The 26,377-nt window shown below is 43.2% G+C and overlaps 1 pseudogene; it reads left to right on the forward strand.

Moving 5' to 3' along the window:
• The first annotated feature begins 3,341 nt into the window (after window positions 1-3,341).
• On the forward strand, window positions 3,342-22,131 carry LOC118944136 (annotated as a pseudogene).
• Window positions 22,132-26,377: the final 4,246 nt, after the last annotated feature.

Genomic DNA, 26,377 nt, shown 5'->3' on the forward strand with positions numbered 1-26,377 from the left:
TCAAATTACCCTGGTGTCTTGAGGTCTCAGTTAACTCACTGAAATCCAAAGTGACTGCTGATCCTTTCCCTATTAAAAAAAGGTTAAGAGGCCAAAACGTTTCTGAGGCTAACTACTACCCATCCATTCCTACTGGTCAGTCTCCCGAAAGCCATGAAAAAGAGGGGCTTGAACTTCTGAAAGAGGTTGGGGAAAGGAATAATGAGAAGACTATCTGGGACAAAATGGCAGGAGGTGGAGAGCAAGCAACCCAGGATTGAAGGTTTTAAGACAATACTGCCTATGCTGTTCCAAGAGAAAGAGGTAGGCCTATGTCTAAAATAATGGAAATGAGAGGATGTGCGAGCTGAATTGATTGGTTTTAGATACAGTGGGATATTATACATTTGTCACAATGTGCAAAAGTTGAGAGGAAGTAGATGTTGGGGATTTGAATGGAAATTCAGGCTGGATTTGTTATTCTGATTCCAAAGCTCTGTGCTAAGTTATGTGTTTCAGATCAATGCTGAGTTTCTGAGGAGTTCATGGCCCAGTTACACGTGCATTCAAGTCAGCTGATCAAAGTAATCCAAGCCAAAGGAGGAATAACGTGGAACAAGACCACTGACATCATGAACATTTTGGATCAGGTACATCTAGTACATTTTTGATTGTACACACAAGACAACTATGCATGTGCTTCTTCAGAGATGGAGGTAGATGGAGCGGGGAGGTATTTAGTGAAACTCATGCAAGGGAGAGAAATAGAAAATGGGGGATGATTGAATGTGTGTGTGTGAAGGAGAATTGATCAAGTTTGTCTTTGCCCAGACTGAGGACATTCACGTTAAAAGAGAGTGTATCCTGAAGTACCTCATCATCTACCTGGGAGAAGACGAGAAGGACCTGATCAGGGAGTACTTGGTAAGGTTCAACATTCATTCATTCAGGTCAGCATTTCTTGTCTTGGTACTAAATTCCTTTACAGGACAGATAAAGCTGAGTGAACCGTGTCTTTCTTACATTTGAACTAATTATTCTTTGCATTTTTGTCATGTTGTCTCTTGTAGGAAAGCCAGGCTGACGAGGCTGTGAAGGACCTGGAGCAGCTCACTATGGCAGTGCTTGTCATTCGGAAGGAAGGAGAAGGACCCAAGCATCCTCCAGATGACATTGGTGTAGTTATTAAAGGTGTGGAGGTAGTGAATGAACTGACTTCAGTGGCATCTGCTTGTGCCATACTTCTATGTTTGATATATGCACTTGACTTGAGCTACCCAAAGACACTCCATTTCACTTTTGAAGTGTTCCAGGAAATACTAGTGCAGCTTAATCAACACAAGATGTCTCCCAAAGTGCAAAGTCTGTGTTGCGAACTAAGTAAGAAAAGTAAACGCAGCAAGAAAAAACATTGTGTTTATCTCTTCTGATTGGTCCAAATATTTTTTATTTTGCTTTCAGGACTTTAGTACTTCAGTGCGTGTAAGGTAGCTCCTACAAACAAAAATGAACCCTTATGGACCACAACTGTTGAACATTCAATAGAATGTAGCACTTTGTAACTATACATGTTTAAAGGGGTTAGAGATCAGATAACTCAGGCTGGCTTTGCAGGGAATTACTGCGGGGCACACGTCACAAAACAGGGAAGTGACTAATGGACTAGTCCACTAACAAGGAAAACAGGGGATATAATTGGCCACAATCTGCATTCATGAGACATAGACACTCCCCTCGTATTATATAAATTCTTGCTAAGCAGTTGGAGCAAGATCTTGGTTGGAATGGTTGATAAGATCTCCCATGTTCCCTTCCCACTAAAACTGAGTCTCCCCCCAGTGCCTTTAGAGAACTCGGGTGGAAGCGCCTTGACTCCACCCATTCACGTGTCTATGGTACCTGTGTCTTTAGTAATCTTTTCTTGGAAAATATTGTTGAATTTGTCATAGAACAGATTGTTGTAATGTGACCACTGGTCTCTCTGGTAGCCCCAACAAATTACAGTTTTATTGAAATTAAAATATGACGAACTGGAAATGTTTTTGTCATTGAGGAAAGTGCACTACCCAACTAATGCGGACAAATTGACTTAGAAGGAGTTGTCTTTCTTGAGCGTGCACAATAGTTCAACACAATATTATTGATTGCTTCAGGACTCAAAATCTGTTTAGCAAACTACAAAACCCACTGTAATAAACATTATTTCTCCTCTGTGCTTATTGGTCCAAATATTTTGTGTTTATTTTAGGACTTAAGGTGATTTTATTTGAATGGGTTATAGCTTTTACCTCTGTAAAACATATCTTCTCTCTCCCCCTGCTCTGCTTTCTCATCTCTGTTCCCTGACCTATTCCCTGACCTCCCCTCACTTTCCTATCTCATCCTCATGTCCTCTCTGCCCAAACCCTCCTATCGCCCTATTCTCTCGTACCCTCATCTCTCACCCTCCTCTGCCCTCTCCTATCCTCGACTGGGCCAATTCCAAATGGTTCCCTAAACCTACGTCTTATGCACTTTTCCAAAATGTACAGCCTTATTCTAAAATTGATTAAATACATGTTTTTCCTCACCAATCTACACACAATGCCCCATAATGACAAAGCGAAAACAGTTTCTTGTATGTTTGCGAATTTATTCAAAATGAAAAACAGAAATACCTGATACCTGTTGACTGTGCCTTTAAACAGCTTGGAATATAAAAAAATTGACGTCATTTGAGTCAATTGGAGGGGTACCTGTGGGTATATTTCAAGGCCTACCTTCAAACTCAGTGCCTATTTGCTTGACATTACAGGAAAATCTAAATAAATCAGCCAGGACCTGAGGAAAAAAATTGTTGACCTCCACAAGTCTGGTTCATCTTTGGGAGCAATTTCCAAACGCCTGAAACTACTACGTTTAGCTGTACAAGCAATAGTACGCAAGTGTAAACACCATGGGACCACGCAGCCGTCAAACCGCTCAGGAAGGAGACGTGTTCTGTCTCCTAGAGATGAACATACTTTGGTGCGAAAAGTGCAAATCAATCCCTGTTACAACTTCCGCAGAAGTCGGCCACTCTCCTTGTTCGGGCGGCGACCGGCGGTCGACGCCACCACCGATCCACTTTTCATTTTCCATTTGTTTTGTCTTACACATCTGGTTTCACTTACCCAATTACTTGTTTATTATTTAACCCTCTGTTCCCCATGTTTGTTTGTTGGTGATTGTTTGTTGTTAATCGGTCCGTTTTTGTGGGCTCGCTATATTGCTTTATATTTTGTATATTTTGAGTAAAGTACTTGATTACTCATATCTGCTGTCCTGCGCCTGATTCTCTACACCAGCTACACACAGGACCTTTACAGAATCACTAACCTGGAATGGAGTCAGCAGGAGCAGACGCCCTCCCTGTGGCGGTAGAGGAGCGCGTCCAGCAGCACGCAACCATGTTGCAACATCTGGGCACCGCCATGGATCGCGTGCTGCAGACGATGGATCGTTGGGAGAGAGGAGGAGGTTTTCCAGTGCCTCCACGAGCTCCACTACAGCATGCCCCACTGTCCACCCCTCCTTCACCCTTCGCACTCCAGAGGGAATGAGATGAGACGGCTACCGGATGCCAGGGGTTCCTACTCCAGCTGGAGCTCTACCTGGCGACCGTCCACCCGGCTCATTCGGGGTGTGAGAGCGTGTCTGCCCTCGTCTCCTGCTTCTCAGGCAAAGCCCTGGAGTGGGCCAAAGCTGTATGGAGTGAAGGAAACGCGGCAGGATTTTGCTTTGGACTTCCGGACCCTGGCCGCCAGCACCGGATCACTACCGGTGCAGTCTGTGCGAGGACGTCCGTCGGGAGTTGGCCTGCCGAGACACCACCCTCACGTTGGACCAGCTGGTGGACCTGTCCATCCGGCTGGACAACCTACTAGCTACCCACGGACGTCCGGATCGGGGCCCGTCTGTTCCATCCCTCCGCTCCGACGCCTGCGCCTCGTCCTCCGGTCAACGTCACCAGCCCTCTAGCCACCGCCGGTCCACTTTTCATTTACCATTTGTTTTGTCTTACACACCTGGTTTCACTCACCCAATTACTTGTTTATTATTTAACCCTCTGTTCCTCATATTTGTTTGTGAGTGATTGTTCGTTGTACATTTTGAGTAAAGTACGTTGATTACTCATATTTGCTGTCCTGCCCCTGACTCTCTACACCAGCTACACACAGGACCTTTACAATCCCAGAACAACAGCAAAGGACCTTGTGAAGATGCTGGAGGAAACAGGTACAAAAGTAACTATTTCCACAGTAAAACGAGTCCTATATCAACATAACCTGAAATGCACCTCAGTAAGGAAGAAGCCACTGCTGCAAACCACCATAAAATAGCCAGACTACGGTTTACAACTGCACATGGGGACCAAGATCATACTTTTTGGAGAAATGTCCTCTGGTCTGATGAAACAAAAATGGAACTGTTTGGCCATAATGACCATCATTATGTTTGGAGGAAAAAGGGACAAAGAACACCGTCCCAACCCGTAATGCACGGGGGTGGCAGCATCATGTTGTGTGGTTGCTTTACTGCAGGAGTGACTGGTGCACTTCACAAAATAGATGGCATCATGAGGAAAGAAAAATTATGTGGATATATTGAAGCAAAATTTCAAGACATAGGTCAGGAAGTTCAAGCTTGGTCGTAAATGGGTATTCCAAATGGACAATGACCCCAAGCATACTTCCAAAGTTGTGGAAAAAGTCTTTAAGGACAACAAAGTCAAGATATTGGAGTGGCCATCACAAAGCCCTGACCTCAATCCTATTGAAAATATGTGGGCAGAACTGAAAAAGTGTGTGGAAGTAAGGATGCCTACAAACCTAGTGGCCAGACTGAACCCACTCCTCAGTAAAAGGCACATGACAGCCCGCTTGGAGTTTGCCAAAAGGCACTTAAAGACTCTCAGACCATGAGAAACAAGGTTCTCTGGTTTAATGAAACCAATATTGAACTCTTGCCAAGACTGAATGCTAAGCGTTACGTCTGCAGGAAACCTGGCACCATCCCTACGGTGAAGCATGGTGTTGGCAACATCATGCTGTGGGGATGTTTTTCAGCGGCAAGGACTGGGAAACTAGTCAGGATCAAGGGAAAGATGAACGGCGCAAAGTACAGAGAGATCCTTGATGAAAACCTGCTCCAGAGCACCTAGGAACTCAGACTGGGGCGAAGGTTCACCTTCCAACAGGACAACAACCCTAAGCACAAAGCCAAGACAACGCAGCTTCGGGACAATAAATCAATTAATAAAATGTATTTCTAAAGCCATTTTTACATCAGCAGATGTCACTACGTGCTATACAGTATCTGAATATCCTTTAGTGGCTCAGCTATATACGGTGTGGGCAAATGTAGTAAGATTAGGGGGGTAAGGCAGGAAAAAGGCCATAGTGGCGAAATAATTACAATTTAGCATTAACACCGGAGTGATAGATGTACAGACGATGATGTGCAAGTAGAGATACTGGGGTGCAAAAAGATAACAATATGGGGATGAGGTAGTTGGGTGGGCTATTTACCGATAGTCTGTGTACAGGTGCAGTGATCGGTAAGCTGCTCTGACAGCTGATGCTTATAGTTAGTGAGGGAGATATAAGTTTCCAGCTTCAGTGACTTTTGCAAGTAGTTCCCGTCATTGGCAGCAGAGAACTAGAAGGAAAGGCGGCCAAAGAGGTGTTGGCTTTGGGGATGACCACTGAAATATACCTGCTGGAGCACGTAGAGTGGGTGTTGATATTGTGACCGTTGATATGGTGACCAGTGATATGGTGACCATCTAGCAAAGACTTACAGATGACCTGTAGCCAGTGGCTTTGGTGATGGATATGTAGCGAGGGACAGCCAATGACAGCACACAGGTCGCAGTGGTGGGTAGTATATGGGGCTTTAGTGACAAAACGGATGGCACTGTGATAGACTCCATCCAATTTGCTGAGTAGAGTGTTGGAGGCTATTTTGTCAATTACATTGCCGAAGTCAAGGATTGATAGGATAGTCAGTTTTACGAGGGTATGTTTGGCTGCATGAGTGACGGAGGCTTTGTTGTGAAATAGGAAGCCAATTCTAGATTTAACTTTGGATTGGAGATGTTTGATCTGGGTCTGGAAGGAGAGTTTACAGTCTATCCAGACACCTAGGTATTTGTAGTTGTCCACATAGTCTAGGTCCGAACCGTCCAGAGTAGTGATGCTAGTCGGTCGGGCGGGTGTGGGCAGCGATTGTTAGTAGAGCATGCATTTAGTATTACTATCATTTAAGAGCAGTTGGAGGCCACAGAGAAACCAAGGCTTTTGAGTCTGCCAATAAGAATGTGGTGATAAGTTGCTGCGGGGAGTGCAGAACTGTTTGTCGAGTACGGGTAGCCAGGTGGAAAGCATGGTCGGCCGTAGTAAAATACTTAATTAAATTCTCGATTATCGTAGATTTATCGGTGGTGACAGTGTTTCCTAGCCTCTGGGAAGAGATGCTCTTATTCTCCATGGACTTTACAGTGTCCCAACATTTTTGGAATTAGTGCTACAGGATGCAAATTTCTGTTTAAAAAAACTAGCCTTTGCTTTCCTAACTGACTGTGCATTTTGATTCTGACTTCCCTGAAAAGTTGCATATCGCAGGGGCTATTCGATGCTAATGCAATACGCCACACGTTGTTTTTGTGTTGGTTAAGGGCAGTCAAGTCAGGAGTGAACCAGGGGCTATATCTGTCTTAGTTGTTTTTTTTTATTGGGCATGCGTATGGTGGTGAGGAATGCTCTTTTAAAGAACAACCAGGCATCCTCTACTGATGGGATGTGGTCAATATCCTTTCAGGATAACCTGGCCAGGTCGATTAGAAAGGCCTTTTCGCTGAAGTATTTTAGGGAGCGTTTGACAGTGATGAGGGGTGGTCAATTGACCATTATGGACACAGGCAATGAGGCAGTGATCGCTGAGATCCTGGTTGAAGACAGCAGAGGTGTATTTGGAGGGCAAGTTGGTCAGGATAATATCTATGAGGGTGCCCATTTTTACGGATTTGGGGTTGTACCTGGTAGGTTCTTTGATAATTTATGTGAGATTGAGGGCATCTTGATTAGATTGTAGGACGGATTGTATGACGTTAAGCATATCCCAGTTTAGGTCACCTAACAGTACGGACTCTGAAGATAGATGGGGGGCAATCAATTCACATATGGTGTCCAGGGCATAGCTGGGGGCTGAGGGGGTCTATAACAAGCGGCAACAGTGAGAGACTTGTTTCTGGAAAGGTTGATTTTTAAAAGTAGAAGCTCGAACTGTTTGGGCACAGACTTGGATAGTAAGACAGAATTCTGCAGGCTATCTCTGCAGTAGATTGCAACTCCGCCCACTTTGGCAGTTCTATTTTGACGGAAAATGTTGTGGTTGGGGATGAACATTTCAGAATTTTTGGTGGCCTTCCTATGCCAGTATTCAGAAAAGTCTAGGACATCAGGGTTGGCGGAGTGTGCTAAAACAGTGAATAAAACAAACTTAGGGACGAGGCTTCTGATGTTAACATGTATGAAACCCAAGGCTATGTGGCACATACTGTAATTAATGAGCGATTATTTATTTATTTGCGCAACTCATAAAATAATATCTCTTGTTCATTTGAATTACATAACTTAATGCAAAGTTTGGGACATTCTTTGAATCACTTATTGTGCTTTGTGGTCACAGCATACAGTATACTGTACGCGTAAAAGTCATCTGTGTTCTGATTTACCATTCTGGCGCCATGTCTTATAAACACTATTCCATTAAAACCTTTTACTGCAGTGGGCTAATTCAGAATCATGCAGAGTGATTGTTGGTAGTCTTTAACAAATCTTCTTTGAAACGAAAATGTACCTGTACCATGTCAGATATAGATTTGAAATGTATTCCATTTTGAGTTTGCGTCCCAATATTACACTTTATATACATCACAGCAGACTGAAATATAACAAAACAGTTTGACATAGAAACACCAGATTTTCATCGTGCTTTTGAAAATATTATATTAATATTAATAACATTCCATCCCATGAGGCCAAAGAGGGGAAATGGTCATTGACTGCAGGGACAGGCTAGGTAAGCTTATACGTTGTGTATAATAATAGAGAAGAATATACATCCCTCCAGTAACGAATTCCTGAGTGTCCCAAATCCTGGGAGAGAGAGAGAGAGGCTAAGAATACACTTTATGACAGGTGACACCAGAAGCATATGTGATGAGAGAGAGAGAGAGAGAGAGAGAGAGAGAGAGAGAGAGAGAGAGAGAGAGAGAGAGAGAGAGAGAGAGAGAGAGAGAGAGAGAGAGAGAGAGGCTGGGGTGTCATCAGGCAGAATGAGCAAGATTCATCAAGCACATCTGAAAACATCCAGAAACATTTCACATGACGTCTGTCTCCCACTCTCTGGGTGCTCCTACTCTAACTCAGACGTCATGGTAATTGGAGATGAGCAGACGTGTTGGACGTTTTAGACATATTCGACAACTGGGCTGTCATCCAATTAGCGCTGATCTGGTTGTTTATCAACTGCAGACATCATTTTGCTTCATTTAGAATACTGTGTATCATTATGAATTATGTGAGGATGAGGAACCTCCTGTACATACCACTATGCTGTGGAGTGTGTGTGTGAGCGCGCGTGTGTCAGAGTGTGTGTGATGGAATAATCAATGGCCCAACTCTACACATTGACAAAGACAGGCCCTTGACCAACAGGAAGCTACGGTCATGCCTGGTGATTCCATTCAACCCTCAGTAGTCCTCACCAGTCTCTCCTCCTACTCCAGTCTGTACCGATGATGCAGGGGAAAAACCAGGGACTGCAAAGGAAACTGCTGAGGTACTAAAAGCACTTGAGGAGAGACTGGCTTCCTCAACTTGCCTTTTGGCGAATAAAAATGCTTACATACAATGAGAGAAATACACGAGCAATCAATATTTTATGTAAAAGCCAGGGATGGGCCTCAAGAAAAGCAACAGAGAGGGGAGCAGAGGGGATGGAGCCAGGAGGAGATGAAAAATAAATTGCGTTAATACAGCACAGTGATTTACTACAATTATGTGATCTGTCATAGGACTGGGACGGAGCAGTGAAGAGAGGGAATTGATAAGAGAGAGAGAGAGAGAGGGAGGAAGAGCGCGAGGAAGGTGGGGAGAGAAAAAGAAGAAAAAGGATTTCATCCTTGGCCTCTCTACCTCTTTTCCCGGTCGTGTGCAAAAGAAAGGGACTACTACTTCACTACCACCCAGACCAGAAGGCAAGCCAAAACAATAAAATAGGAAGGCAAAAGAGAGAGAGAGAGAGAGAGAGAGAGAGAGAGAGAGAGAGAGAGAGAGAGGGAGAGAGAGAGAGAGAGAGAGAGAGAGATAGAGAGAAGAGAAGAGAGAAAGAGGAGTGCCAAAAAGTGCTACCCTAGTGAAAATTCTTAATTTGAAATCCAGCCAGGCAACAGGCCCCAGTCTCAGTGGTCCTATACTCCTCTACAGCCCTACACAGTGTAGCCATCCACCATCACATTCTCCTTCTCTGCTCAATGTTCCATGACAACAAGGTGAGACGGACAGCAGAGGTTAGCCTGAACAGCTGCTTCCTGGCCTGGAAATTCCAGGCATTGAGGACCATCTGTCTATATGTTCACTGATGTATATGGGAGCCATCTATCAGGCTACAGCTCTACATCTGCCGGACCCGTCAGGCCTGGTGCCTTCTGCAGGGCGCCCAACAATGAGAACTACTTCTTCACTTTGTGTCACACAGAATAGCTGATTTGATTAAGTCCTGGGCTCTCATTATGTTAGGTAGGGGTGTAGAATTTCAATGACAATCCATAATGCATGACCAGTTTTGTTGCCATGGCGACATAAATTCAAGGTTACTGGCTCAGACGCATAATTGGGTGTGCATTGAGCGCTGAAGAGGTGCTGTTAAAATTCTCCTCATGAAAGTGAAGCATTAATCATGCTGTCGCAGATTGCAAAGTACTCATAATCAGTTGAAATGTCTTGCAAAGAGAGAAAATTTTAAAGTTCCAATGCAGACGTTTTTATCTCATTGTCAAATAATTACTGGGTAACAGTTAAGTACCTAACTGTTTTCATGGAAGAAAAAAAATAAGCAAAAATAGGTTCTTAGCAAAGGGTAATTTCGCAAGCAAGAATTTTTCTAGGACTGTCTGGGAGTGGTCTAAGTGGGGAGGAGAAAACTGAAAATGTGCTGTTATTGGCAGAGAGGTTTGGAACGCTCTTTCTTATTGGTCTATTAACTAATTTCCACATGGTGATGTCACAATGGAAGCCCAAAACTGCATTCCACCAAAACAAGCTGACATTTCAGGCAGTCTTTTCAAACAGCTCTTACACTAACAGGGCATTATCATAATTCTAACAATTTCACATTGTTATTCCAATCTCATAGTGTGGAAATATATATAAAACACAGGAAAATCAAATTGTTGATGCACTGGGCCTTTAAGACAAACCAAAAGGATTCCATTAAAAGAAACCAAGCCAATACAGTGAAAGTACACTGATCTGAACATTTTGAAGGAAACCTCTCAATTTTTTTCTTTTTTTTGCACTTTCTTGTAAGTTGGTCTCACTTCATTTGGCCCTCATCTTCCTCTCCCGGAAAGGAATGTACCCTGATTCGGTGCAGAGCTCGAAATGATGGGATTCACGTTCTCACAAGAGATCAGGACCTATATGACAAGCAGAGCCTCTAGCTCGCGCCTCATCAGACCCATTTCAACAGCAGACAAAAGGGAAAAGATTTCTGCCCCTGTGTCTCCTCTGCTTAAATCCCATTGAAAATCAGCTCATGCCTTCTCTTGTCTGCACCCACTTATTTTATTGATGCTGTTTTGAGGGCATAGACACTAGACAGAGGAATGTTATAGGAGACAAGGAGGAGTAAGGGAGGGGCGTCAATCCCTTGATAGAATATCTTCTTTCCCCCCCTTTTTAAGAACTAACTTTTAGCATTGCTAACAAGTGTCATATGAAAAATACAAATTGCTGATTGAGGATAGGATAGAGAAGCTACTTTTAGAGTCATGGAAAAGTTTAAAGGCAGATTAGATTAGGAATAGAGAGTGCACGTGGCCTGAAGTTTTGAATGACTTGTGGATAGTTGATTTAGCATATAGGTCTATAATGAGCTCTAATATGCTTCTTCCATTTTACTGTAACTTATGTGGGCTATACCATGGACTACCCCAGTCCATTAGTATGGGGTGAGCCATAACCGTCACACAGCTAATAATCATAAATCCAATGAGATTCATAAGCCATCAAAATGGCATTTATGATCTCTGACACAGGCCCTTTTAGATATTCATGGCCTGAAGGTACAGTATATGCTGCATTGGACCAATAGTCCACTCCATTTATTCAATCTTTTTTTCTCTTTCTTGAAAAAAACATGGCAGTGAATCTTTATTTTGGTGTGGTTTTATTTTGGAATATCTCAGCAGGTGGCGTGTGTATATGTCCATTGAATGACTTCGTACGGCTACTCATCTCTTTTACGAGAACCGTATTCTTCTGCTGGTAAAATGTAAAGAACTGACAGCAGTCAGTTCGGTCAGTTTATAGGCCTGTGGATTCAAACCAACATGCTACCCTATGGATTAGTGGTATATTTAAACTGTAAAAAATAGATGCAATTTACTTGAGCAACAGTCAGCAGAATTGTTAAAAGTTTTAAAAACAATTATAGTAAATGCAACAGTTGGACAATGCATGAAGATACTCCAAACTTCTCCACTTTTTATAATCCATCAGAAATTGACTGAAATTGACATTTTATTGGCACGGACAAATAATGCATGGAGTTCAGGGTATTCCCCTTTTATATGTGTTACAAAAAAATAATGTTATATGTGCCTTAATTGCAAAAATACATTGTGTGTACAGTGCATTCGGTATTATTCAGACCCCTTGACATTTTCCACATGTTGTTACGTTACAGCATTATTCTAAAATTGATGAAATATGAATTATTTCTCATCAATCTACACACATTACCCCATAATGACAAAGTAAAACAGGGTTTTAGAAATGTTTGCAAATGTATTACAAATAAAAAAAACAAAATACCTTATTTACATAAGATTTCAAACACTTTGCTATAAGAATCGAAATTGAGCTCATATGCATCCTGTTTCCATTGATCATCCTTGAGCTCTTTCTACAACTCAATTGGAGTCCACTTGTGGTAAATTCAATTGATTGGACATGATGTGGAAAGGCACACACCTCTCTATATAAGGTTCCACAGTTGACATTGCATGTCAGATCCAAAAACAAGCCATGAGGTCAAAGGTGTTGTCCGTAGACCAGACAGGATTGTGTCAAGGCAAAGATCTGGGGAAGGAAACCAAAACATTTCTGCTGCATTGAAGGTCCCCAAGAACACAGTGGTCTCCATCATTATTAAATCCAACAAGACTCTTCCTAGAACTGGCTGCCTGGCCAAACTGAGCAATCGGGGGAGAAGGGCCTTGGTCAAGGAGGTGACCAAGAACCCGATGGTCACTCTGACAAAGCTCCAGAGTTCCTCTGTGGAGATGGGAGAACCTTCCAGAAGGACAACCAGCTCTCCACCAATTAGGCATTTATGTTAGAGTGGCCAGACGGTAGCCACTCCTCAGTAAAATGCACATGACAGCCTGCTTGGAGTTTGACAAAAGGCAACCTAAGGGACTCTGACCATGAGAAACATGATTCTTTGGTCTGATGAAACTCTTTTGCCTGAATGCCAAGCGTCACATCTGTAGGAAACCTGGCACCATCCCTATGGTGAAGAATAGTGGTGGCAGCATCATGCTTTGGAGATGTTTTTCAGCAGCAGGGACTGGGAGACTAGTCAGGATCGAAGGAAAGAGGAACGAAGCAAAGTACAGCGAGATCCTTCATGAAAACCTACTCCAGAGCGCACAGGACCTCAGTCTGGGTGAAGGTTCAGCTTCCAACAGGACAATAACTCAAAGCACACAGCCAAGACAAAGCAGGAGTGGCTTCGGGACAAGTCTCTGAATGTCCTTGAGTGGCCCAGCCAGAGCTCAAACTTGAACCCAATCGAACATCTCTGGAAAGACCTGAAAATAGTTTTGCAGCGATGCTCCCCATCCAACCTGACTGAGCTTGAGAGGATCTGCAGAGAAGAATGTGAGAATCTCCCCAAATACAGGTGTGCCAAGCTTGTAGTGTCATACCCAAGAAGACTCAAGGCTGTAATCGCTGCCAAAGGCTTCAACAAAGTACTGAATAAAGGCTCTGAATACTTATGTAAATGTGATATTTCAGTTTAATATTTTAATACATTTGCTACAATTTCTAAAAACCTTAACATGAAGGGGAGGGACATGGTAACAACTACAAAGCACTTGCTCGGTCTACCCTACCTTCACTCACCTGCACTGTCTATACTGTCTCACTAATTCATGTTATTGTCGCGTTCTCTTGCATAGTTCACCAAGTGTGTCAATAGCAAGATACCCTTGGATTAAAAATCAACATGCTTGTGTAGCGTGGTTCGTTCTGCGTTGTGTAATTTAATGAGGACACTGCCACAACTTGAGGTCTGCTTGTTGGATTTTTATTTGTCCTGCGCACGAAGAGACAACGTACAATATGTTAGCCCTTGGCGCAGTCACAACTCTCAAGCACCTGCGCGAGCACCTGGAAACTCACTCAAACACTGTCCCAAGGACCCACAAGCGAGCTCGACAATACTTTTTAACATACAATATGTACAATATAAATATTTAACAAAACTTATGCAACCAGAACAGCAAATCAAATCAAATCAAATTCATTTATATAGCCCTTCTTACATCAGCTGATATCTCAAAGTGCTGTACAGAAACCCAGCCTAAAACCCCAAACAGCAAGCAATGCAGGTGTAGAAGCACGGTGGCTAGGAAAAACTCCCTAGAAAGGCCAAAACCTAGGAAGAAACCTAGAGAGGAACCAGGCTATGAGGGGTGGCCAGTCCTCTTCTGGCTGTGCCGGGTGGAGATTATAACAGAACATGGCCAAGATGTTCAAATGTTCATAAATGACCAGCATGGTCAAATAATAATAATCACAGGCAGAACAGTTGAAACTGGAGGTGGAGTGGGGACAGCAAGGAGTCATCATGTCAGGTAGTCCTAAGGCATGGTCCTAGGGCTCAGGTCCTCCGAGAGAGAGAAAGAAAGAGAGAATTAGAGAGAGCATACTTAAATTCACACAGGACACCGGATAGGAAAGGAGAAGTACTCCAGATATAACAAACTGACCCTAGCCCCCCGACACATAAACTACTGCAGCATAAATACTGGAGGTTGAGACAGGAGGGGTCAGGAGACACTGTGGCCCCATCCGATGACACCCCCGGACAGGGCCAAAACAGGAAGGATATAACCCCACCCACTTTGCCAAAGCACAGCCCCCACACCACTAGAGGGATATCTTCAACCACCAATTTACCATCCTGAGACAAGGCCGAGTATAGCCCACAAAGATCTCCACCACGGCACAACAAAGATCTCCGCCACAGCACATTGTGTAACATTAACGCAGTTTTATATTGAAAAATAACGGAGCTAAGGACAACATACCTCGCTAGCTGAAGGTCAGGAAAGAGAGAACAATAGAAGGGTACGGTAACACAGACACAGATGGACCAAACCAAAATGTACAAAACTTTTACAATCAAGTGAATTTACAATATAGATATGAAAAAGTGTTTGCACACAAAAAATAACATTAGCTATGCAGCTGTAATTAAATAAAAAGCACACTCTGAATTATTAATATTGGTATTATGAAATTATTAATCCCCTCTTGATCTACCCTATTTGAACTGGTCCTTGTGTGCACGTTGGTGCGTAATCTAGGGGAACAACGTCACACTGCTACACTTAGCTCTAGATTAAACATTTCCACCACGCTAACTCAGCTAACTTGGCATGTAACACTAGCACGTGAAAACAGTACACAGTCATCAAATTAGGACCTGAGAAGATAACCACATGCAAGGCCCATCACTGATCACCTTCAAAGGCCCGTGTACAATACGGGAAGACATTTTGTTTGAGAGTACGAAGAGGAAATCTTTAAAAAACGTGACCCTGCTACTGTATTTGCCACTTATCATTCTGATGAGGGGCAGTTCTTTAAAGCTGCTCAACAGGGTTCTACCAACGGGAGTATGGGGTTTAATGAGAGCTTGTTCTCATCCTCCCCTACAGTCACAGGTGTATGAAAGGATGTGCCATTGAAGCTCAGTGGGATTAACACAGGCCTAACCCAATCAATTACAAATTAAGGCCAACTAGTCTTGGTTGTTTTGTTTTTATTCTTCACAACCCATGCTTTAGAGATGACAACACCCATACTTCCTCTCCTCAGAATCCCACACATGCCCTGTTATCACTGAGTTACTGTATGTTTCTAACGTTGTAAGTTATTGTACACTTTGAAATCCTAGCTCATTCTTGTTATTACTGTTGGCCCTAGATGTAAATAGTTTGATTTAAAGATGTTGGTGTTGAATTCATTGCCATCCTTGACAGAATCATCAGAGCTACTCCCTTCTAATCCTGAGAGGGCCCATACTCCCCTGTCCTCTGTGTGAACCCAGGATACTGCCCCATATGTTATGTCCACCCATTCCCCTTGACATGGGGCTGATGTGTAGCACGTAAAGAGAGGTAGCATGTGTGCCAAATGTGTCAGTGTTTTTAGCTTGTGACCCACTCATGTGCTTTTATGTGTTGTACCATTCCATTCTGTTTAATTGCAAATTTCCAAATTTGCTTTATGTAAATATAGAGACAGCCTGTCAGCCAGATAGATACATTGTCTTCAGAAAGTATTAATATCCCTTGACTTGTTCCACATTTTGTTGTGTTACAGCCTGAATTCAAAATGGATTACATTTCTTATTCTCAACCAGTACCCCAGAATGACAGTGTTTCAGATTTGTTATTTATTTATTGAAAATTAAATACAGAAATAAGAAATATCTTATATACATACATATTCACACCCCTGAGTCAATACTTTGTAGAAACACCTTTGGTGGCATTTGCAGCTGTGAGTCTTTTTGGGTAAGTCTCTAAGAGGTTTGCACACCTGGATTGTACAATATTTGCACATTATTCTTTTAAAAAATCTTCAAGCTCTGTCAAGTTGATGGTTGATCATCAACAAGACAGCCATTTTCAAGCATTGACATAGATTTTCAAGCCAGTTTAAGAAATAAACAAATAAATAAATTGCAAAACTTGTCATCAAGTCCTTGCCGATGACAAGTATACCCATAACATGATGCAGCCACCACCATTCTTTAAATTTGAATAGTGGTACTCAGTGATGTGTTGTGCTGGAATTGTCCCAAACACAATACTTTGTATTCAGGTCAAAACATTCATTTATTTGCCCATCTTTTTACTAGAGTGCCTTGTTGCAAACAGGATGCATGTTTTGGAATATTTTTCTTCTGTACATGCTTCCTTCTTTTCACTCTGTCATTTAGGCTAATATTGTGGAGTAACTACAATGTTCTTGATCCCATCCTCAGTTTTAAAATCACCATTGGCCTCATGGTGAAATCCCTGAGCAGTTTCCTTCCTCTTTGGCAACTGTTAGGAAGGACGCCTGTATCTTTGTAATGACTGGGTGTATTAATACACCCTCCAAAGCCTAATTAATAACTTCACCATGCTCAAAGGGATATTCAGCATCTGCTTTTTTGAGATTGGGTAGTCATTCAAAAATCATGTTAACCGCTACTTTTGAACACGGAATGAGTGATATGTGATTTGTTAAGCACATTTTTACTCCTGAACTTATTTAGGCTTGTCATTGACTCAAAACATTTATGCTTTGAAATTTTTATTAATTACAAACATTTTCTACAAACAAAATTCACATTATGGGGTATTATGTGTCGATCAGTGACACAAAATCTCAATCTAATCAATTTTAAATTCAGGCTGTGGAAAAAGGGGTGTGAATACTTTTTGAAGGCACTGTAGAGAGAAACATAGATATAGAAACAAATATAGAAACATAGATATAGAAACATAGATTGATAATAACATAGATACATGGACAGACGGATCAGGGAATGTGTTGGTCAAGCATAGAGGCCCATAGATACAGCAGTTGTAAAGACATGTCAGTCCTGTTCATTGCACCCAGTGCATGATGCATGGTGGCTAGAGAGGAATGCGGAATAGTCATTCACACACAGATAAATAGGGAGTGCTCCTTTGCTCCCTGGGTACCATTGCATTGGGTGGACATTGTTAAGGGACTCTTTGTCCCTTTAGATTTGGGGTTCCCATTCAGCCAAGGCCATAGAGACCCTCTGTGCAAGCAGGCCATAGCGGGTCCTCAAACAGCTGTTTGGGATCAAGCTGAAACTCAGTTTTAAGCTGGAGTTCCATTTGAGTCAACTTATGACAGATGTTTATCCCACCGAATTAGCTGAAAAGCAGGATCATTCAGGCCTCTGTGTCTGCTATCAGGATGCTTTGCTACCGGAGCTTTACTGGGTCTGAAACACATCAGCATAGCTACCTAACCTTATGATAATTTTCTGGTTCAGACCCTATAGGCCTAGTACTGGATCTGATTGAATTCAGCCTAAACAGGCTTAGAGAGAGACAGACCATAGGAGCCCTTGCCAGTGTTCTCCCAAGCAGATATCCAATGCACAAACTGTGGCCTCCCCCCATTGTGCTATTTACAAGGTCAAGGTTAGCGGGTCAGTGTTGCAGGCTTAGTTAAATTGGCATGCTCTTTTTGATAATGGATTACTGACTTGGTGATGGCTTGATGCTTAGTGTCACTTTTATCAAGGTCAGAGAATAATATGGAGACAAGCGGGCAGATTTGAGGACAAACAAGGCACAATTGAAGCATCTCAATAGATATCGAACACAGTGGCAAAGGGGATTTGCATAACCTGGTCTGAAGCTGATAGGATAGAGAAAGCCACTCTTGGTCCTGACAGTCTGAAGGATCATTTGAGTGATTTATGCAGAGAATTTTATTTGCGAAGCAAGGGAAATAACTTAATAAACCAGGGCCTGGGTTAGTCCTCAAGAAGAAGGGGCTCATTGGTGAAAAATTATGCTTCTCTTCGTCGCAGGGGATGCGAGACAACAAACTACAATATTTTATTAATGTGTGGATTTGTGCGTCTTCTATTTCCTGCTTCGATTTACCATTGTCTTATACAGACTTTTCTGAAATGAGCAAATATTATGTGCCTACATTGCATACATACAAATGAATAATATATGTAAATGTACAGTTTAATTTCCTTAATTAATGTAAATGCTGCATCATTACTATTAACCAAAATGAACCAAATATCAGTGAATCATCTGTAGCTTGAACCATGGCTGTGTATAATCATGAAATTACAAACCAAAGAAATGATCCTCTGTGAATGCAGATGAGTTTATGTTAAATAGGCCTATACGGCTTGTAATATTAAGCATTTAAAAAAAGAACACTTAGCTCAGTAGTTTTCAAAACAGTGTATTGAGACATATTCCGCACGCATGCACTGTGAAATGACAACAACAGACGCATCACTGGACATAAGCTAAATTGATGTACGGGTGTTGACCCCGGCTGAAAAGGTGTTCTATGGCAGAGTGAAATGGGACAATCTAGTATTGCCTTCAGAAAGAATTCACACCGTTTGACTTTTTCCACATTGTGTTGCATTACAGCCTGAATTTAAAATGTATTACACACTATACCCCATAATGTCAAAGTGGAATTATGTTTATTGTAATTTTTTACAAATTTTTACAAAAAAAAAAAGCTGAAATGTCTTTAGTCTATAAGTACTCGACCCATTTGCTATGGCAAGACTAAATAAATTCAGGAGTAAAAATTTGCTTAATCTTAGGGATTAAGTATTCGGAAGTTCGCATGACTGACGTGCCCAAAGTAAACTGCCTGTTACTCAGGCCCAGAAGCTAGGATATACATATAATTGGTAGTATTGGATAGAAAACACTCTGAAGTTTCTAAAACTGTTAAAGTAATGTCTGTGAGTATAACAGAACTGATAAGGCAGGATTGTTTGGACAAAGTGTATTGGTAACTTTTGGGTTTCCTTTGTATGCACTTTGAACGAGTGGAACAGATCGATTACTGAATCAAGCCCGCCAAATAAAATTACTTTATCGAACAAAATGACCATTTGTTGTGTAGCTTGGGACCCTTGGGATTGCAAACAGAGGAAGGTCTTCAAAGGTAAGTGATTTATTTTATCGCCCTTTCTGACTTTTGCGACGCCTCTGCTGGTTTGGAAAATGTTTATAATGCTTTTGTATGCTGGGCGCTGTCCTCAGATAATCGCATGGTATGCTTTCGCCGTAAAGCCTTTTTGAAATCTGACAAAGCGGCTGGATTAACAATAAATTAAGCTTTTAAATGATGTATGACACTTGCATTTTTAGTGTTTAATATTATGATTTTTGTATTTTGAATTTCGCACTCTGCAATTTCACCGGATGTTGTCGAGATAGCGCCCCACCTTTCCCAAAGAAGTTTGCTTAACAAGTCACATATTAAGTTGCACAAACTCACTCTGTGAGCAATAATAGGGTTCAACATTTGACCACCTCATCATCTGTACCCCACACATACAATTATATGTAAGCCACTCGGTCAAGCAATGAATTTCAAACACAGATTCAACCACAAAGACCCAGGAGGTTTTCCAATTCCCCGCAAAGAAGGGCATCTATTGGTAGATGGCTAAAAATAAAAAGGCAGACATTGAATATACCTTTGAGCATGACATTATTATTTACACTTTGGATGGAGTATCAATAAACCCAGTCATTACAAAGATACAGGCGTCCTTCTTAACTCAGCTGCCAAAGAGGAAGGAAACCGCTCAGGGATTTCACCATGAGGCCAATGGTGACTTTAAAACAGTTACATAGTTTAATGGGTGTGATAGTTCAAAACATTGTTGTTACTCCACAATACTAACCTAATTGACAGAATGAAAAAAATATTCCAAAACATGCATCCTGTTTGCAACAAGGCACTAAAGTAATACTGCTTCTTAAAAGTATTGACTCAGGGTGTGAATACTTATGTAAATGGTATTTCTGTATTTAATTTGCAAATATTTTTAAAAACATGTTGCCACTGTCATTATGGGCAATTGCGTGTAGACATTGTTTTAATCCATTTTGAATTCAGGCTGTAAGACATCAAAATGTGGAATAAGTTACTTCCCTCAACAACTCTTCCCTAACCACTGGTTGCATCACCTCTGACTTCAAAATGGCCTGAGCCGCTCCCCTCCTCAAGAAACCAACACTCGACAAATATAGACCTGTATCCCTTCTTTCTTTTCTTTCCAAATCACTTGAGCGTGATGTATCTGATCAACTCTCTCGTTATCTTTCTCAGAACGATCTTCTTGACCCTAACCTGTCAGGCTTCAAGATAGGTCACTCAACTGAGACTGCTCTTCTCTCTGTCACGGAGGCTCTCTGCACTTCCAAAGCTGACTCTCTCCTTTGTTCTCATCATCCTGTTCTCATCATCTGCTACCTTCGACACCGTGAACCATCAGATCCTCCTCTCCATCCTCTCGGGGCTGGGCATCTCAGGCTCTGCATACTCTTGGATTGCATCCTTCCTGGCAGGTCGCTCCTACCAGGTGACGTGGAGTGGATCTGTGTCCACAGCACATACTCTCACTTCTGGTGTCCCCCAGGGCTCAGTTCTAGGCCCTCTCCTCTTCTCTCTATACACCAAGTCACTCAGCTCCGTCATATCCTCACATGGTCTCTACTGTCATTGCTATGTGGATGACACTCAACTACTTTTCTCCTTCCCCCTTGTGACACCCAGGTGGCGACACGCATCTCTGAGGGCCTGGAAGATATCTCAACTTGGATGTCGGCACACCCTCTCAAGCTCAACCTCAACAAGAAGGAGCTGCTCTTCCTGCCCGCTCAAAGACCTCTGCATCACAGTTAACAATTCCACAGTGCCACCTTCCCAGAGTGCAAAGCAGTGACTCGCTCCTGCAGGTTAATACTCTACAACATCAGTAGAGTACGACCCTACCTCACACAGGAAGTAGCGCAGGTTCTAATCCAGGCACTCATTATATCCTGTCTGGACTACTGCAACTCCCTGTTGACTGGGCTGCCTGCTTGTGCCATGAAACCCCTGCAACCTATCCAGAATGCTACAGCCCCCACCTAGTTTTCAACCTTCCCAAATTCTCCCAAGTCAACCCGCTCCTCCACATACTCCACTGGCTTCCAGTCGAAGCTCTCATTCACTACAAGACCATGGTGCTTGCGTATAAAGCAGCAAGAGGAACTGTCCCTCCCTACCTTTAGGCTATGATCAAACCCTACACCCCAACCCTAGCACTCCGTTCTGCAACCTCTGGTCTCTTGGCCCTCCCACCCCTACGGGAGGGCAGCTCCCGCTCAGCCCAGTCCAAACTCTTCTCTGTCTCGGCACCCTAATGGTGGAACCAGCTTTCCCCCTGAAGCTTGGACAGCAGTCTCTGCCCATCTTTCAAAAGCACCCGAAACCCTTTCTCTTCTAAGGGAGTCTTACACCCCCCCCCCCTTTCTATGAATGTGATATGTGGTTGTCCCACCTAGTTATTGTATCTTAAGATGAATGGACTAACTGCTCTGGATAAGAGCTTCTGCTATATGACTAAAATGTAAATGTAAAACATGTAAATAAGTCAAGGGTATATGAATACTTTCTGAAGGCACAGTAAGTGGAGTAAGTTGGGTCTTGCTTATTATATATTGCGTGCAAGTGTGTGTGAAGAGCCTTAGTGGTATCTCTTTCCAGCAATTATCGTATACCCTGTGAGTACAGGGAATATACATCATAGTGCATCGGGAAGTATAGCAACAGATCTGATGCATACAAAGCAAACACATAGGGCTTTGTAATGTATGAAGAGTGCTTCTGGGCCCTGTTAACATTTCATGTGAGTGAGTGAGAAGGGCCTTACTGATACTTGTGTCCAGTTGTTATTGTATGCCCAGAATACAACATCACTAGTGCGCTGGGAATAGTGGTGGAGCTGATGAATCTAAAGTGAATGCATGTACAGTATGGGGCTTCTCTGATATCATATGTATGGAAATCTCTCTCTCTCTCGCTCTCTCGCTAGGCTGTGCTGTGCTGTGCTGTGCTGAACTGGGCCTGCCACTCTCGACAGTGGTCTGTTAATGTTTAAAAGCAGGAGGCCCAGGGGACTCTAAATCCCTGGGACACAAAGAGCCTCTGTGTGCTGCTGAGGTCACATCTGCCCGATGACTCTGGAGCATAGGAGCCCCAGCACCAACACCCTTATCACCATCACCACCGTCCATCAGCAAGGCCCTGCATGGCTGCAACTACATGGCCTCCTTTCATAACTAACGCCACTGCTGTTCCTGTAGGGGCCAGATGGGTGTGTGACATTTCCGCGTGTGGCGCCAGTCGCATTAAACTGAATGTCACTCGCGTCCCTTATGTCTTTAAGATTTTGGGAGAAATATGACTTCATAAAATAAAGGCGCACAGGGGTGAGATTAGGTTGTTGAATTTTACAATTTGTAATTTATATTTCATTTCTTGACTGACTCGATTGGTCTTATCTGCTCCTGAAAGGCACTCTACCTATTTGCCTATGAAATACAGATCAGGGAGATAGCTACCACTAACGTTTGCCTTGATGTGATTCCTTCCAATAACAGATGTTTACACAGTATCCCTATTTGGGCGCCTCTACTTAATGAAGGTCTTTGAAGGTGAATACAGAGCTTTAGAGGAGCGTGAACCTTGTCCTTTTGATTAAAACATGAAAAACCAGGAATGGAACTGTGTCACCACCTCATTTGTCAGGTCCCCAACGAGAGAGGGAATATTGTGCCGGCTTGATGTTGTGCAGGAGTGATTAGCATAGCTATTGACTGGGTAAACAGTGATTAAAAATATATGCCTCTAATTAGCACGGGAGGACCAATCAGATAGTGTGAAGACTAGCTGCCGACATTCTATAAATCATTAGATCTGAATGGGGGCTGTGGGGGTGGACACTGTCAGTGGACTAGGCACTAACTGGATCCAGGTGGACTCAATATAGCGATATCAATGAAAGCCTTTGTTTTGTCTATCACAGCAAATTAAATGAGTCAGTTAAAGTGTGAATGCACTCGGTGGTTGTATAGGACACTGTGTTCCTGTGTGACCCTATAGGACAGTGACTGTCTTGGCAGTTGGATATCATCGAGGCAAACTTACATTTTCATAACAGAGAGGGAGAGAGTGAATGGGACCAGGATGGGGAGCGAGTCTGGACACCAATCAAATGGAGCCAGTATAAAATCAGTCAAATGGGACTGTTGTCATACATATGTTTGCAGCAGCAAACCTGCCTTCATGTAACCAGCTGTAAACATCCCATCAATCGTTTTGCCAGTGGGCATCCATCCAAAGACTAGGGAACGAGGTCACCCCCTCCATCCTCATGGTCCTTGTTTACCACTGAGAATAAAACTTTCTAGATCAGGGGCCAGTAAAAATGACACACAAGAGGCTCTAAGAGAGAGGGTGGTGGGGCCCCTTTTAGGTGACAATGACACTGTTGCATGAGGTCATGGAGGTTAATACGGCCCCATTCAGGGCTCAATGGCTCGCAGACATGCTAGAAGGCCTTCTGTGCATCCTCTGTGAAAGGAGTGGAGCCATTACACCAGGAAAGGTAATTTATGACGGGTTGCAGGGTGAGGTTACAGAGAGAATAGGGAACATCCCCATACCAGAAGCATGCCTGGACACTCTCAGCATGCAAATGGCACCCGATTCCCTTTATAATGCACTACCTTTGACCAGAGCCCTGGTCAAGAATAGGGCATTATGTAGGGAATAGGGTACCATTTAAGACACGGCCTGGACACTCAGCTTCAATTGGCTCAAAAGATTGCAGTTCAACAACTTGGGACGTGGTGGGTGGAATCTGGATGACTTTGCCGTTTTCTCAAAGAAGAGGCTAACATTAGGCTGCAGCACTTCCAAATCTGACCATCTGGGTGGTGCTAGAGCGGGATATCAATCGTCATGGAGCTGCCAGTCGAGTGTTGTTTCAACTTTAGACTACAGCGCTTGATTAGCATGCCAATTTAGCCAGACAATACCTGGGGTAATAACCTGGACAAAGAGGAGCAACAAAAGGCTGGAGTGTCTGGAGACAGTTTAACTTTATGGGTGCATTGTCTCTATACTGTTTGCTCGTGGGAACGTTGGGGCAGGATTGCGTGTGTACACGCATGTGTGCAAGGTTGGTGTGTGTTGGCGTAAGAGGAGGAGAGGAAAAGACAGAGAGGGGATGTGCGTGCATTCACACTGAACGTCTACATCACATGCTTATACAATACAACAATCATGACATCCAAATCACTTACGAATATGCTTTATTCATGTACCGTAAATCACAGGTACATGTGTTCGTTGGAACTGTTTCAAGCACGCGATCACCCGAGCGAGGGTGGTGTGACACTACACACGCTTACAAATAAACTCGGCAAACCCTGTCTTTCAAAGATCATTCGTAAAAGTTCAAGTAACTTCACAGATCTTCATTGTAAAGGGTTTAAACCCCGTTTCCAATGCTTGTTCAATGAACCATAAGCAACTAATGAACATGCACCTATGGAATGGTCGTTAAGACACTAACAGCTTACAGACGGTGGGCAATTAAGGTCACAGTTATGAACACGTAGGACACTAAAGAGGCCTTTCTACTAACTCTGAAAAACACCAAAAGAAAGATGCCCAGGGTCCCTGCTCATCTGCGTGAACGTGCCTTAGGCATGCTGCAAGGAGGCATGAGGACTGCAGATGTGGCCAGGGCAATAAATTGCAATGTCCAAACTGCGAGATGCCGAAGACAGCGCTACAGGGAGACAGGACGGACAGCTGATCGTCCTCGCCATGGCAGACCACGTGTAACAATACCTGCTCAGGATCGGTACATCCGACCATCACACCTGCGGGACAGGTACAGGATGGAAACAACAACTGCCCGTGTTACACCAGGAACACACAATCCCTCCATCAGTGCTCAGACTGTCCGCAATAGGTTGAGAGAGGCTGGAATGAGGGCTTGTATGCCTGTTGTAAGGCAGGTCCTCAAAGGACATCACCGGCAACAACGTCGCATATGGGCACAAACCCACTGTCGCTGGACCAGACAGGACTGGCAAAAATTGCTCTTCACTGACGAGTCGCGGTTTTGTCTCACCAGGGGTGATGGTCGGATTCGCATTTATTGTCGAAGGAATGAGCATTACACCGCAGCCTGTACTCTGGAGCGGGATCAATTTGGAGGTGTAGGGTCCACCATGGTCTGGGGCGGTGTGTTACAGCATCATCGGGACTGAGCTTTTTGTCATTGCCGGCAATCTCAACGCTGTGTGTTACAAGGAAGACATCCTCCTCCCTCATGTGGTACCCTTCCTGCAGGCTCATCCTGACATGACCCTCCAGCCTCCATAAATGTCCGGGAACTTGCAGGTGCCTTGGTAGAAGAGTGGGGTAACATCTCACAGCAAGAACTGGCATATCTGGTGCAGTCCATCAGGAGGAGATGCACTGAAGTACTTAGTGCAGCTGGTGGCCACACCAGATACTGACTGTTACTTTTGATTTTGACCCTCCCCCCTTTGTTCAGGGACACATTATTCCATGTCTGTGGAACTTGTTCAGTTTATGTCTCAGTTGTTGAATCTTGTTATGTTGCATACAAATATTTACACATGTTAAGTTTGCTGAAAATAAACGCAGTTGACCGTGAGAGGACGTTTCTTTTTTAGTAGTATACAATATGCCTGCTGAAATAGACAGTGGTGTATATTATAACATGCTTACTATGCTCCATTTTCCCTGCCGTGGCTTCCAGAATGATAAGGCAATTCTTGTGTATTGTGTTTCATGTGTTTTATCTCCACGCCCAGAAGTGGACAGGGGTGCACGGGGGGGGTGGTGGAGGCTATGGGTTTTCCGAAGAGTGTCAGGGGATAATTTACGATTGTATGAGATTGTGTCTGTGGGGCCAGTCAAATGAGGCCATGACAAGAACTTGCGGTGTGTAAATTTATCGTGCCTGTGACTCGCGCACATTAGAAACATTACTGGTACTTTTGAAATGAAATATGCTAACCACAAACTTATTCGCTGGGTGGGTGGTGGGAGGAGTCGGGGGGGGGGGTCCATATTTACTTCCTTGTGTAAGAGGAGACATGTGGTCCAACTTTGATGTCGACCTCAAAGAATTTAGTCTGCACAAATAACTGGCGTGTGGG

The sequence above is a fragment of the Oncorhynchus mykiss genome, chromosome 25 (genome assembly GCF_013265735.2).
Source record: "Oncorhynchus mykiss isolate Arlee chromosome 25, USDA_OmykA_1.1, whole genome shotgun sequence".
Lineage (NCBI taxonomy): Eukaryota > Metazoa > Chordata > Actinopteri > Salmoniformes > Salmonidae > Oncorhynchus > Oncorhynchus mykiss.